This window comes from Belonocnema kinseyi, chromosome 7, assembly GCF_010883055.1.
Source record: "Belonocnema kinseyi isolate 2016_QV_RU_SX_M_011 chromosome 7, B_treatae_v1, whole genome shotgun sequence".
Taxonomy (NCBI): domain Eukaryota; kingdom Metazoa; phylum Arthropoda; class Insecta; order Hymenoptera; family Cynipidae; genus Belonocnema; species Belonocnema kinseyi.
In genome coordinates, this window is record NC_046663.1 from 108,883,010 (window position 1) to 108,895,711 (window position 12,702).

The following is a 12,702-nucleotide window of genomic DNA, read 5'->3' on the forward strand; positions in this document are numbered from 1 at the left end:
TTTGAAAATTAAAATTCGAGAATTTTTTCTAAAGCCTCCAGGGGACTTCGTTTTCGCACGAAAAAATTTTATGTGCCCTTATTGCATCCGGACCCACAATTATATCCCTAACGTACGTGACCCAGACATTGCCAATTGAATTTGCTACCGTCTAGGGTAGAGAGCCTAGTTAAAACAATAGTCCCGCGAAATATCGATTAATGAGGGGTAGGGAGGCTATTAGTTTTAAACGATAGTCATAGCTAGTTCGTGTTTTATGCTGAGAAGGTCATCAACCTACAACAGCGCTGCGTTAGATGGTGGTTCATATAGTCTCATTTTCACATTCCCGGCCCTCCTTAAAGTACGAAACCAAAAACATATATACATTTATATTTGCAGCCATGGCTTTTTAAATGCGATTTAATTACTTTTGACAAGAGACACTTGAATTACCATTAATTTATTGATATAACGAAACATATGTTACATAATATGTACAGAATGATAAGAATTGCCTACAAATAAATGCACGCTCCCATTTTTTATGTTTGCAATTAAATATATCATGCATAAATAATTTTTTAATTTAAATCTTCAACATTGAACTCTCAAAAAACCATTCAAAATTCCATTATTTTCTATAAAATAAACTAAATATTAAATAATCTTTCATTGCAAATCTTTAAAATTGAAATAAATGTTAAAAAAAAAGAAAGAAGAAAAACGGGTGAAATGATATCATTTTGAACTATAAACACTCCAAATTAATCAAGTTTTTATGGCTAATCTTGAAAATTGAAGAATTTTTAATTGCAAATCGTTAAAATTACCCAAGAGAAAAAATTAAACAGGGTGATTTTTTTTAACTTGAAACTTTCAAATATCTCGGAAAATAGGCATTCCATACAAAAATGTTATGAATCAAAACTTTTTCACTCTGAGGAGTACATACACTGATGTTACAATCGGTTCTCCCACACCGGCCGAGATAGCATGTGAGAAAGGTGGACCTATTTTCCGTTTAAAAAAAAAATCGATTCTCAACTTTCACTTTCTGCATGCTTCAGGAAAGTTAATAGGAAAAATTGAAATGTAACTAAATAAAAGCTTACAATTTTCTCTTTAAAATGAGACCAAAAACTTGATGAAATATTTACTGTTTCTCAAATTATCATGAAATATATGAAAGCGTGCCCAAGACGAAGATCCGTTCATCAAACAGCAGTCGAATTTACATATTTTTTTAATATTTCGAAAACAATAGACGAGAGGCTATAGTCACCACTCGACCGTCCGATGTTTTACTTGTGCACGCTTTTACATATTGTTATGATAATTAAAAAACCAGCGAATATTTAATTATGTTTCTGCTCTCATTTGGAACTTTAAAAAAGCGAAGTTTCAATTTCTTAATTTACATCCCTGAATTATTCCGAGAGTGGTAGTTTTTAATTGAAAATTGATAAAAACGGAAAATAGATGAGTTGTTCTCAAACGCTTTCTCGGCCCCTGTATACATAAAACACTTAATACATGAATGCTGTATCTCCGTTACCTATTCAGATTTCAGAAATGCTACTTTCATAGAGGGGTAGCTTGCGACCCTCAAAGTATACGTAACGTTTAGGTATTTTCCAATCTTAACAGTTTAAAGCTTGTTTTGCAACTGGAAAATTTGGTACTGGCTTTAATTTTACAAAAAATATAAATTTCTTTCTTCACCACTTTACTGTTTAGATAATTATTTATAATTAAAAATGTACACTTATAAAAATAACATACACTCTTGGTAAAAATGTAATTTTATATGGGGATTTTCCATTTGTCACTTACAAACTGATTCTATATAATGTAAGTTTAAACCAATTTTTGAGCACCTTTGAGCATCACTCTCCTAGAGGTGCTGTTTTAATGTGATTCACGCAAATCTTCCTTGATTAGCAATACTATTCATAGCATCAGTTAAGTAGTTTCTTTCCTAGTGTTCAGGTCTCCAGTCTTGTATCATTCACATTAACTTTAAACTTTTCATGTACTTTAAATGGAGTTTGTTCACTAAAATATTTAGCAGTTCCAACTAATTACTATATGAACTTACATTTTCTTGAAAGCGTAAAAGTTGTTAGAAATTCAAATATAACTGAGATAAAAAATTTAAATACAATATTAAAGGACTTCTAATGGGGTTCGTCCTGTAGTTTGCATATTTTTTAAATTAAAAAATTGGAAAACATTCTTGACCTCGTTTTTTTCAAAATGTTTACAATTTTATATTTTGACTTTAGTGAGAAATTATAAAACTTTTACAAATAGACGTTAACTTTAAAATAGGTTATTTTCCCAGTCATTGCTATACTGAAACATTTATTTCCTCATCCGTGGAAATTCAATATCGTTATGGTATTTAAAAAAAATGGGCTTAACTTATTGAAATTAATATATTCTAAAAGAGTAATTTCTGCTACTATTGTTTGTGCCATAATATTCCTCGATTTACAGTATCATTAAGAAACTCCAAAGCTTAATCTTTAAAAAATATCTAATACCTGATGCAATGCCACAATTTAATTTCATTAAAAAATCTCAAGCGGCGAATATAAATTATTAATAATTAATCTTGATATATTTATGAAATTAATATTACTCCTTACGTGGTTGAGTATTTTTCCTCACTCTTCCGTTAAATACACTTTTGTCGTTATTAGTGCCTATAAATTGACTGCATTATGTAAAGTATTAAAAAAATTAGCTTGTTAAAATGCTCCTAATTGTCTGATATAATTTCGTGAAATATGCTACTTTATGAATCATTTTGCAAGGCTGTAACTTCGCTGAGCGTCTGCATTTAAATCGTTTGAAAAGTGAAAAAATGATTGCAATTAGTACAATAAATGCGTTTTATCTGATCGTCAATCGCGAAACTTTTTGACATTCCTGACCTGTGTGATTTTCTTTGACGTTTTCAGAATAAAGTAACCTCCTCTTTCGCGCTCCTTGCAACATTTGTCTTAATTTCATTCTGCGTTTCTACAGGGGTTTCCCAGTCATTTTCATTTCACAATTTTTATCGCATTCTCGGCTGTAAAATGAACATATTATTTCGTCAATGGTGATGTTCATCTGACATGACAAATAATTATTTAAACCCTCATCTATACACATCTGAACGCGTTCTCTTTATGGAAAAAAAATGTTGTGAATAATTAAATTGGGAGTGTTTTATTGTAATCTACCATTTATTTAATTAATAAATCTCTTTATTGCTCATAATTCAATATACAATTGACGAAGGTACATAAAATATTTTTAGGTCTAACTTTTTGTGACGATATCTATTTCTAATTTGTTTATAAGTATTTTCAGTGTGTTTGCGTTCTAGATGTTCTTTGGCTATTTCGTAGCCAGGGCCGCTTTAACTAATAGGCTAATTTAGGCCAAGGGGCGCCATGCGAATTAAGGGGAAAGCAGTTTTGTAATTCTACGAAATATGGTTTATTGTCATTTTCTGCAAATAAAAAAATACAATTTCAGGTTTTCAATAATTCCGGAACATGGGGATTAGGCTGCAAGATATATTTTCTTGTTCCGTTTTGATTCCTCTAGAATCAAACCGAAGGGTCTATGACAAAGCCACCGAACGTGTCCTAGGGTTGCGGATAGAGGGTAGTAAGGGTGGTATAACGGGCGACCTCTCAGAGTACGCAGCCTTAGCCTTGCATACGGGGCTCTACAAGGATGGACGAACCCCTTTCCCTAGCTTCTCGTGGGAACAACAATGACAACACCAAACATAGTTGTAGTAAGTGCGGTTCAAAACAACAGAACGCGCATGGCTCCCGACAATGGGTCGGCCAACAATGCCGACCACTCTAGAGCTTGAGGTGCCAATGAAGATGGATTCCATGCAATGGATCGGCGGAATCTCGGGACCTTTAGGTGGATGGAGCGACTGAATCATGACTTGCTAGATTGCTATGATGCGAGTGTGGCTCCTGAACGGGGTTACGTGGCACGGCTGCATGCTATGTGGTGCGAGAAACACCCGGAGCTAGAACAAGCCGCAACAGAGAAAGAGAGGCGACACAGAGACCAACCGCGGGCAGTCATCCGATAGAGGAAGAGCGATGCTCTATGACCCGGAGAAACATCAAGCCCAAGGTTTCTCTCAAGCCTAAAGATCTGGCTGAATTGGATGCCGAGCTTCGTGGACATTTTTCCGAAGAATCCGACCTCTGGGCTATCAATTATTATCTGTATAATTTAGCAAGAGCTTTGGCCAATGCGAACCGTAAAACAAAACCAACGGTTGATCATCAGACCAAAAGACGAAAGCATCAACTTGCCATAAAGATACACTGGTAAAGACAGTACGCGTCCCGCATTCATTGTGTGATTGACTACATCACATCTGGCAGCAATTTTACCTCCAAGGTTTGAAAGTTCTTGCGCGAACTCCGGACCCGTTATCACACACTTAACAAGTCAAAGCTGCTGACCATCAGGCCGCACATTGTTGAGAGAATACGGATACTATCTGACGCTAAGAGAAGTCTAGAGCGAAGGGAGAGGTGGTTCGGAGAAAATCAACAGTTTCTCTCTAACCCATCTCGAATCTTCCAAGACCCTCCCGTTACTGTCGACCATCCGCCCAAACCAGAGGAGGTCGAAGTCTTTTGAAGAGAAGTCTACGAAGTGCAGCATAGACTGGACGAAGAATCAGAAAATATAAATAGCTTCAAGAAGCTTTGTGATGCCCTCATAACACCTGATGAAGAATGCCCTCCCATCACTACCGAGGAGGGGAAAAAAGTATTAGGAGGGACTATTCCGCTTCGGGACCAGATGGTATCAAAACTTTCTGACGGAAGAAGTTTCCTTCAACCCGTCAGAATTTGGCCCCTATTTTCACCTCATATTTAAAGTCGGGAGAGCCGATTCCGGAGTGGTTGGTGGAAGGGCGCACAATACTTCTGCCGAAAATAGGCAACTTAGCTGACCAGAAGAATTACAGGCCAATCACTTGTCTGAACACACTCTATAAGATATTCACAGCTATCCTAAATGATAGGATTGTTTGGGCAATTGAACATGTGTGGCAAGAAATGTATAAACAACGAGGCTTAGTTTCTTTGAGTCCATAGACTTATTATCTGTCTTTTGGAAAGCTTAAAGCTTCATCCGCAAATCGTTAGTTGCATAGAGAGATTTATGCCGCTTTGGAAAACCCGCTTTACTATCTCATCCGAAAAAATCGTGTAAAAACTAACAAGGTCACCTTTCCGAGAGGTGTCTTTCAGGGCGACACCATGAGCCCACTCCTCGTTTGCATTACATTATTGCCACTATCTCTAGCACTTCGCCACTCCGACGGGTACTTTTGCGGCAAACTTGCAGATCGAAAGTACAAGTTCACTCATATATTTTACATGGATGATCTTAAGATCTATGCTAAAAACAAAGAGCAACTACATCTAGCTCTAGGGATTGTTGAACGATATACTAAGGAAATTGGAATGGAATTTGGGTCAGGCAAATGCGCCAAGGTTTAATTCGAACGAGGAAAACTTAATGGCATCCCTGAAGACCCTGAGCTCGTCAACAGAAGCGCTATAGGACACCTTTGCGCTGAAGAGACCTGGGCGTGCCACGGAGCCGCATTTAGGCTGTGAAATCTATAAAGGATACTCTCCGAAGCAGATAAAAACGTCTCATCCGGCAGACTTGGTCTTCCGAACTGTCGGCTATTCATTTGAAGTGTTTTTATGGACGAAGAACGAACTCAGATCCCTTGATATCGACACAAGAAAGGTTATGCACATAAACAAAAGCATGCATCTTAAGTTTTCTACTCCGCGACTGTACATCTCACGCCGTCAAGGTGGTCGCGGAATATTGAATCTTGAATGTCTTCACAACAGGATTATTCTGGGTACAGCGTATAGAGTCACAAATAGAAGAGACCTTCTTCTTAAAATGGTCAGGAAGCTTGAAGAAGTGGGCCAAGGAGCGTTTCTGTACAAAACAGCGGATGAGGCTGCTGAAACACTCGGACTTAACTTCAGTATTAGGGGTGAGCAAAATGCATCAAATTTTATCTATCTCGAATACTCACGCCTGAAAGCCCGGAATAAGAAAGTACAAGAGAAAAACTTTCGTGAACAGCTCCTTGATAAGAGGATGCACGGTGTCTTCCACAGAAATATGGAGGATCAGTCAATGTCGTGTGAGCTAACTTTTGCTTTCGTTAAATTAATCGGATTGAAGTCTGGTACGGAGGGTTTTATTTTGGCATGCCAAGGCGGTGTCATTTAAACCTTAACATACCGTCGCCACATTTTGAGCCAAGACGTTCCCGATGATAGCTGCAGGGCTTGCCATGCACACCCCGAGCATTTAGCTCATATTGTATTTAGTTGTCTAATTCATGCGGGAACGACCTACCTCCAAAGGCACAATGCGGTACTAAGAGTGCTTTATTACCATCTCTGTCACTCTTACGGTATTAACCTTAATATTGCTCCTCTAAATGCTCCTAGCATCCACTCCCGGTGAAATCCTGCGGTTGTCCTTATGACAAATTTTCACACTGCAGTCTGCCTAGTCCCTCCGAAAATTGACTGAGCGGTGTCAGGCAATGAACGGATATAAAAGTTTTTTTTTAGAAATGATCAGAATTAAATTCGTAAGAAAACTTATAGATTCTATTTATCAATTTTTGTTTCAATATAATTATTTATTCAACGCAAGTTATTTTTTAAACCAAAAATAGAAAAATAAACTCGATATGTATCATATTTAACGTAGTATCTTTCTAAATTCGAAATACGCGAGGGGTTTTCTGCAATTTTGAGGGTGCTAAATTTGTCTTCGAATTTGATTTTCATCGCTTGATTTTCCGCTTCGTGAGTAATCGTTAAGAATTTTCAAAAACACTGTCGATTTAAAAATATTATTCCAAAGCAATAAAAACAACTTATTCGAAAATGTACGCTGAAACTCCAACCATAAGATAAAAAATTTACTTTTATAATACTTCCAACATTATTACAAGAACTTCTATTCAAAAATCTTTCAAACTTCCAAGACCACATCAGGAACTATTGTTATTTTGAGGATAACTAAGTCGGTGCACCAGTACCTGAATAAAAGGGCGGTGAGAAGGCAGGAGTGGAGAAAGAACATTTCCTTATTAGTTACAAAACTAATGCGAAATTAAAAGGAAGTTTTGTTTTGAAGTGTTATTGCTAAACCAGTTTCAAAGCAGATATTAAATTTGTCTATATATTCACTAGACGCTAGAGCTCCGGTATTATTCTACGGATAATCGCGTCAACCAGAAGCAGTAAGAAGAACTGAGTGAGACTGGAAGTAACAAATTCCAAACTACGTAAACTCAACCTTCTAAAACTTTAGCACGAGGCCCGCAAACAGGCGGAAGAGACATCTGTCTAGCAGCAGTCTAGCAGCAAGGAATCCAGGATAGTTACAGCTCAAGCAGCCGCCACGTCAGCAGTCAGAAAGCCCACCGCCAGAAGAAAGAAGAATTAAACAAAAAACAAGTAAAACGCCAGCAGATACGTCAGCAGGCCGATCACCGCTTTAGATAATCGACATCGCAGATTCACGGGCCTCGACAAGATTTTTGTAAAAGCGAATCACTGTAAGTTTTTGACTTAGCACATAAGCAGGTACAAATCGTAAAAGCTAATCTTGAAGAGTGTAAGTCCTCCTTGGTGTCTGGGGAAGGAGACGAATGCGAAACTGAAAATAAATAATTTAACATTCGACGAGGCAGAGTTTAAGGATTAGGGTAAGGTATACTCCTGGTGCTCCAGAGCACTGTCTTTCCTCAAAAAAAAAAAAAAAAATAATTAATAAAAAATTACTTTGGAATCAATGAAATTGTATTAGACGATATCCTTGCATTCGACTGTACAAAAGGACTTGAAGTCCTATGGAAGCACATTCCCAGACGCATATTAGATAAAAAAAGCGAGATAAGCATTTACGCTGTCATACGCTACGTATAGAGATAAAGCCAGTGCAGCGTACGGGACAGACGATACTGACACCACCTTTGACTCATTATCGCGTGACTTGTTACCTTTATTCTACACAGCAATGACCTCCCCCACCAAACTCCAGCTCAGTCGAGAGCAACATCGTCGACCTACATAGCATCCGATTCTTTTTGAAACCTGGATCCCATCCAGCAATTACGATTGGAAATGCGAGAATTAAAACTCGAGAATACCAGAATGAAGGAAGAACTTAGAACACTTAACGAAGAGAATCACAGTAGGAGAAGAGAAACTAAGTAAGTAGTAAGAAACTCAGTACTCATCACGGACGACGATTCAGATTCCGAAAATTTAAAAAACAAAATGTCTGGAATAGGAATAAAACAACAACCCTTACGACCTTATAACTGTCCTGCGCCAGAAAACAGACAGAAACCCGCACCCACGAATCCACAACTACTAAGGAGTATGGCAACAGAACGGCCCAATGAGCTGGCAATTGGAACAGCTCCTGCAATCACTTATTTCTCACCAGCGAAGGATATGATTAGAACAATAAAAATCCTGAATGGAACCAATGATGCCGGTATTCACGAGTGGATAAAAAGCGTAAAAAGAGCCCGTTCACGCTGTGATAACCCAGATTTACTGCTCGATTTTGTGGTAGCTGAAAAAATTAAAGACTATGCCGAACAAGCTATACGGCATACACCAATAGGGAGTTTCGAAGAATTATACTTAGCTTTGGAAACAAACCTAGAAGTACAAAGCTGGATTGAATTGTGCCGAGCTTAATTGGACACAATTAGACAGGGTGGAAACACCGCACAAACTTTTAGCCAATTGTTCAGAGCCGCTTATAACGAATTAGTATACGCGGTACGAGCAGAGTATCCATCTGGGACGGAAAGGAAAATGGCTCTAAAAATAGAAGAAAACAAAGCGATTAAAAGATTTGTAATGAATTTAAGGGATGATATATCATCACAAGTTAGACCCATCAGACCTGCGACCCTGACTAAAGCACTCCAGGAAGCCCTAGAAGCAGAGGCTTAGCAAAGAGAAAAAAATAAAGATAGGATACTAAGACAAAGACAACTGCCTAGACAAAGCCAAGTGCCTAGACAACCACTAAAATTTCAACTTCGAACTACAGTATTTAGGCCTTCGGCTAAGACGACACCAAATCAGCTCAAGGTACCCAATGCGAAAATCCCGCTAGCCGAAAGATCTAAAATGAGTTGCCATAAGTGCGGAAAAATCGCACATTTCCCCTCCCCAAAGTTATAGTAAACAGCAGGGTTTTCACCCAAACTCAGCACAAAATCGACCCCCACAAATCAAGACAATTCAGAAAAATCAGGAAGAATATTTAGAACAAGCGGAAATGACAGAAGAAGAGATAGCAGAGCAGAACTAATACGAGGAACAAGTAGAGTGTCAAAACTTTGCGGATGACTACAATAAATCCATGGAAAACGAAGAGACGGAACAATTTACAGGCTATTAGTAGATAGCGGAGCAGCCATCAATATTGTTAAACGAATCTTTCTACAACCGGCCAAAAAACATTCAAATACAACAAAAAATTTTCCAAGGGTGATGACCATTATGAATCATCAGAAGCAACATACCTAATCTACTGGGGAAGAAAACAATTGTTCCATGTAATAGAAGACAATTTCCCTTTGATAGAAGATGGTATAATAGATTTACCTTTTTTCCACAAATATCCAAGGTATGCCAATAGATAAAGCCCGAAAAATAGGACGTGGGTAGGAACGGACAACGATATCAAGAAATTCGTGAAAACATGTCCCATTTGCCAGCTACAAAAAACGACAAGAATCCGAAACCAGGCCGAAGCTATAATACCAGATATCCCATAAGCACCCAATGACAAAATGATGCAGCAATTTGAAGAAGCCCTAAAAATAACGCATGCTAAAACCACTGCATTCCATCCACAGTCTAACGGTAACATTGAAAGAATGCACTCAACCTTGGGAAATTTAATCAAAACCTAAAATTAATTAATTTTGCCATCAATACCATTAGAAACCAAACACCGGGCCTAACACACTTTGAACTCATGTTCAGGAGAGAAGCCAACATTCCATCCTCAATCACCCACTCATTAACGCTAACGTACCCCGAACTCATTAGAAAGTGGAAAAGGAAACATGAAGAACACCTGAGAAAAAGCTCGAGAAAGAATAGAAATTGAAACCGAAAAAACGAAGAAAAGACTCGATGAAAACATAATACACAAGCATCACCTATACAAAGGTGGAGACACCGTAAAAATCTTTAATAACACTAAATAGAACAAGTTAGACCAGTTATGGAAAGGACCATTTGAAGTAATAGACTATTTAGACAATAACAGCTTAAGAATTAGAAACAAGGATAAGATAATTAGAATCCATACAAACCAAGTGATGCCTTATTTTTTAGGCGATGACACTCTTTTGGACCCTCCTGCTAGCATTAGCACCGATGATCAGTGCTAACTACACTCTTGAAAGAACACAAGGAAAAGTGTACATCGAGGAGATCTCCAAGGTACACCTATTTCAAGAAAAATGGAAGATGTTAATAGGTATTAATATGACTTCGACCGAAAGCCGAATTAAAACTATCGACAACACCATCGCTACGGCAGAACCAGCTTGCGAAAAACAATGCACACCAAAATATGAAATCCAATTGGTTAGGAGCCGCTACAATAGACTAATTAGCAAAAATAGTATCCTACAAAAATTGTTAGGTAAACAACGTGAAAAAAGAGGATTAGCTAATTTTGTGGGAGACATATCTAAAACTTTGTTTGGAACATTGAGCGAATCAGAAATGAAACAAATTAACAATGAATTTGACACACTTATAAGGATAACAAAAATGTAGCTAGCATCCTCTCAAATCACACAAAAATACTTAAATTAATCCTAGACTCATCGTCAACTGACGATAAATGGATAGCTGCCCAAGAGAATGCCGAAAGACAGTTTATAAAAAATATCAGTTACAGTTTGAACACTGTAACGAAAGATAGTTTCGTCAACTTCAAATTACTACTAGCAACAATATTATTGGACGAAACAAACGAGGGCATCGAAAATATACTCGGGGAATAAATGTAACCAATCACCTTACCTGTTACACAGAGAATCTTTCTTACCTATAATAAATGGTTATATTATAGTAGCCTCAAAACCATTAGAATTAGACATAAGCTGCGAAGACTCAATAAGAACTGAAAAAATTACCGAACCACAAAAAATTACAGGATTTGGATGCAAATTGTATAACAGCTACGATATACTGGAATTAGAAAAAGCATACGAAACTCATTCGACGCAATGCCTAAATGTAACATACGACATCAAATTTGACCAGAAAGACATGGACAATTTAGAACAAATATTAGAGCAACTTCGGAAACAAATATCACACGAAGAACTTAAGCAAGCCAGAATTAGCCTAGACGACACCGAAAGTATTTTAGAAACTATCGCTACTCACAGAAGGTTTAAAAACTGTAAGGAAACCAGTTTGGAATGGTTACAATATTTAGGTTACGCCGCTTTAGCACTAACAACTCTCTATACTGTACGTAAATTGGGAATCCTTTAATGCATAAAGGGATGTTTTCCGAAAACATTCAAAACTAATCAACCAACCCCATATTGTAACATACCAAACCCAACCATCTCCTCAACTAGCTCCCGAATCAATGTTAAAACACGAAATTACGTGCATAGTTAAAAAGACTAAGAGTTTAAAGATAAGAAATAAAACTTAGAGTGTAAGTTCAGCCTAAAAAGAGGATTGTTAAGCGCAGATATTTACCCCCACTGTACGTCTAATTAGCATATATAAAGTGCTACCTCGTGCCGAGGAGCCAGTTCTAAGCTTCTATCAATATATACTAATAAAGCGCTTGAAGACACACACACACACACATACAAACACACACACACTGAATTGAATTGAATTGAAAAAGAAATTAAATTAATGAATTGCTAGCAAAAATTATTCAGACAAATTAATTGAATGTTTTATATTTTACAATTTGGTACTAATTCAATTTGGGGAATTAGAATTTAAATCTTGACTTATTATCCTAAAAATCATTAAAATTTAAGAATTTTTATTTATGTATTTTTAAAATTGAAAAGTTTTTAATTTTTCAAATTAAACAATGAAAATTATGAAAGTTTCACCGTTAAAACAGTTTCAATTCTGATGATACACAATAAAAAATGTTTAAATTTGGGAGATGTAGAGTTGAAAACTGAAGTTTAGATATTCAAAAACATCCAGCACTTTCATTTATACATTTTTAATGTTGTAGAGTGTTTAATTGTGAGTATTTAAAATTAAATTATGCAAAAAAACATTAGAAACTTCATGATAAATTGCACATATTAAAAATTAAAGTATCTTTAATTGCAAATCTTAAATAAAGACTAATTTCAAGAAAAGATATTCAAAACTTTCTCAAGTTATGTGTCTTATTCATATTTTCATATACATAAGTTTCATGCAACATAATTAATAAACCCTGTAAAGCATGTTCGCTTGCATATTCGATTTAATTCCCGAAATTTTAACCTAATTTAATTTAAGAGATTTTATATAAACTTAATTTTCAAATTTTTAATGCTCAATTTTAATTACTTGAATATTTTACATC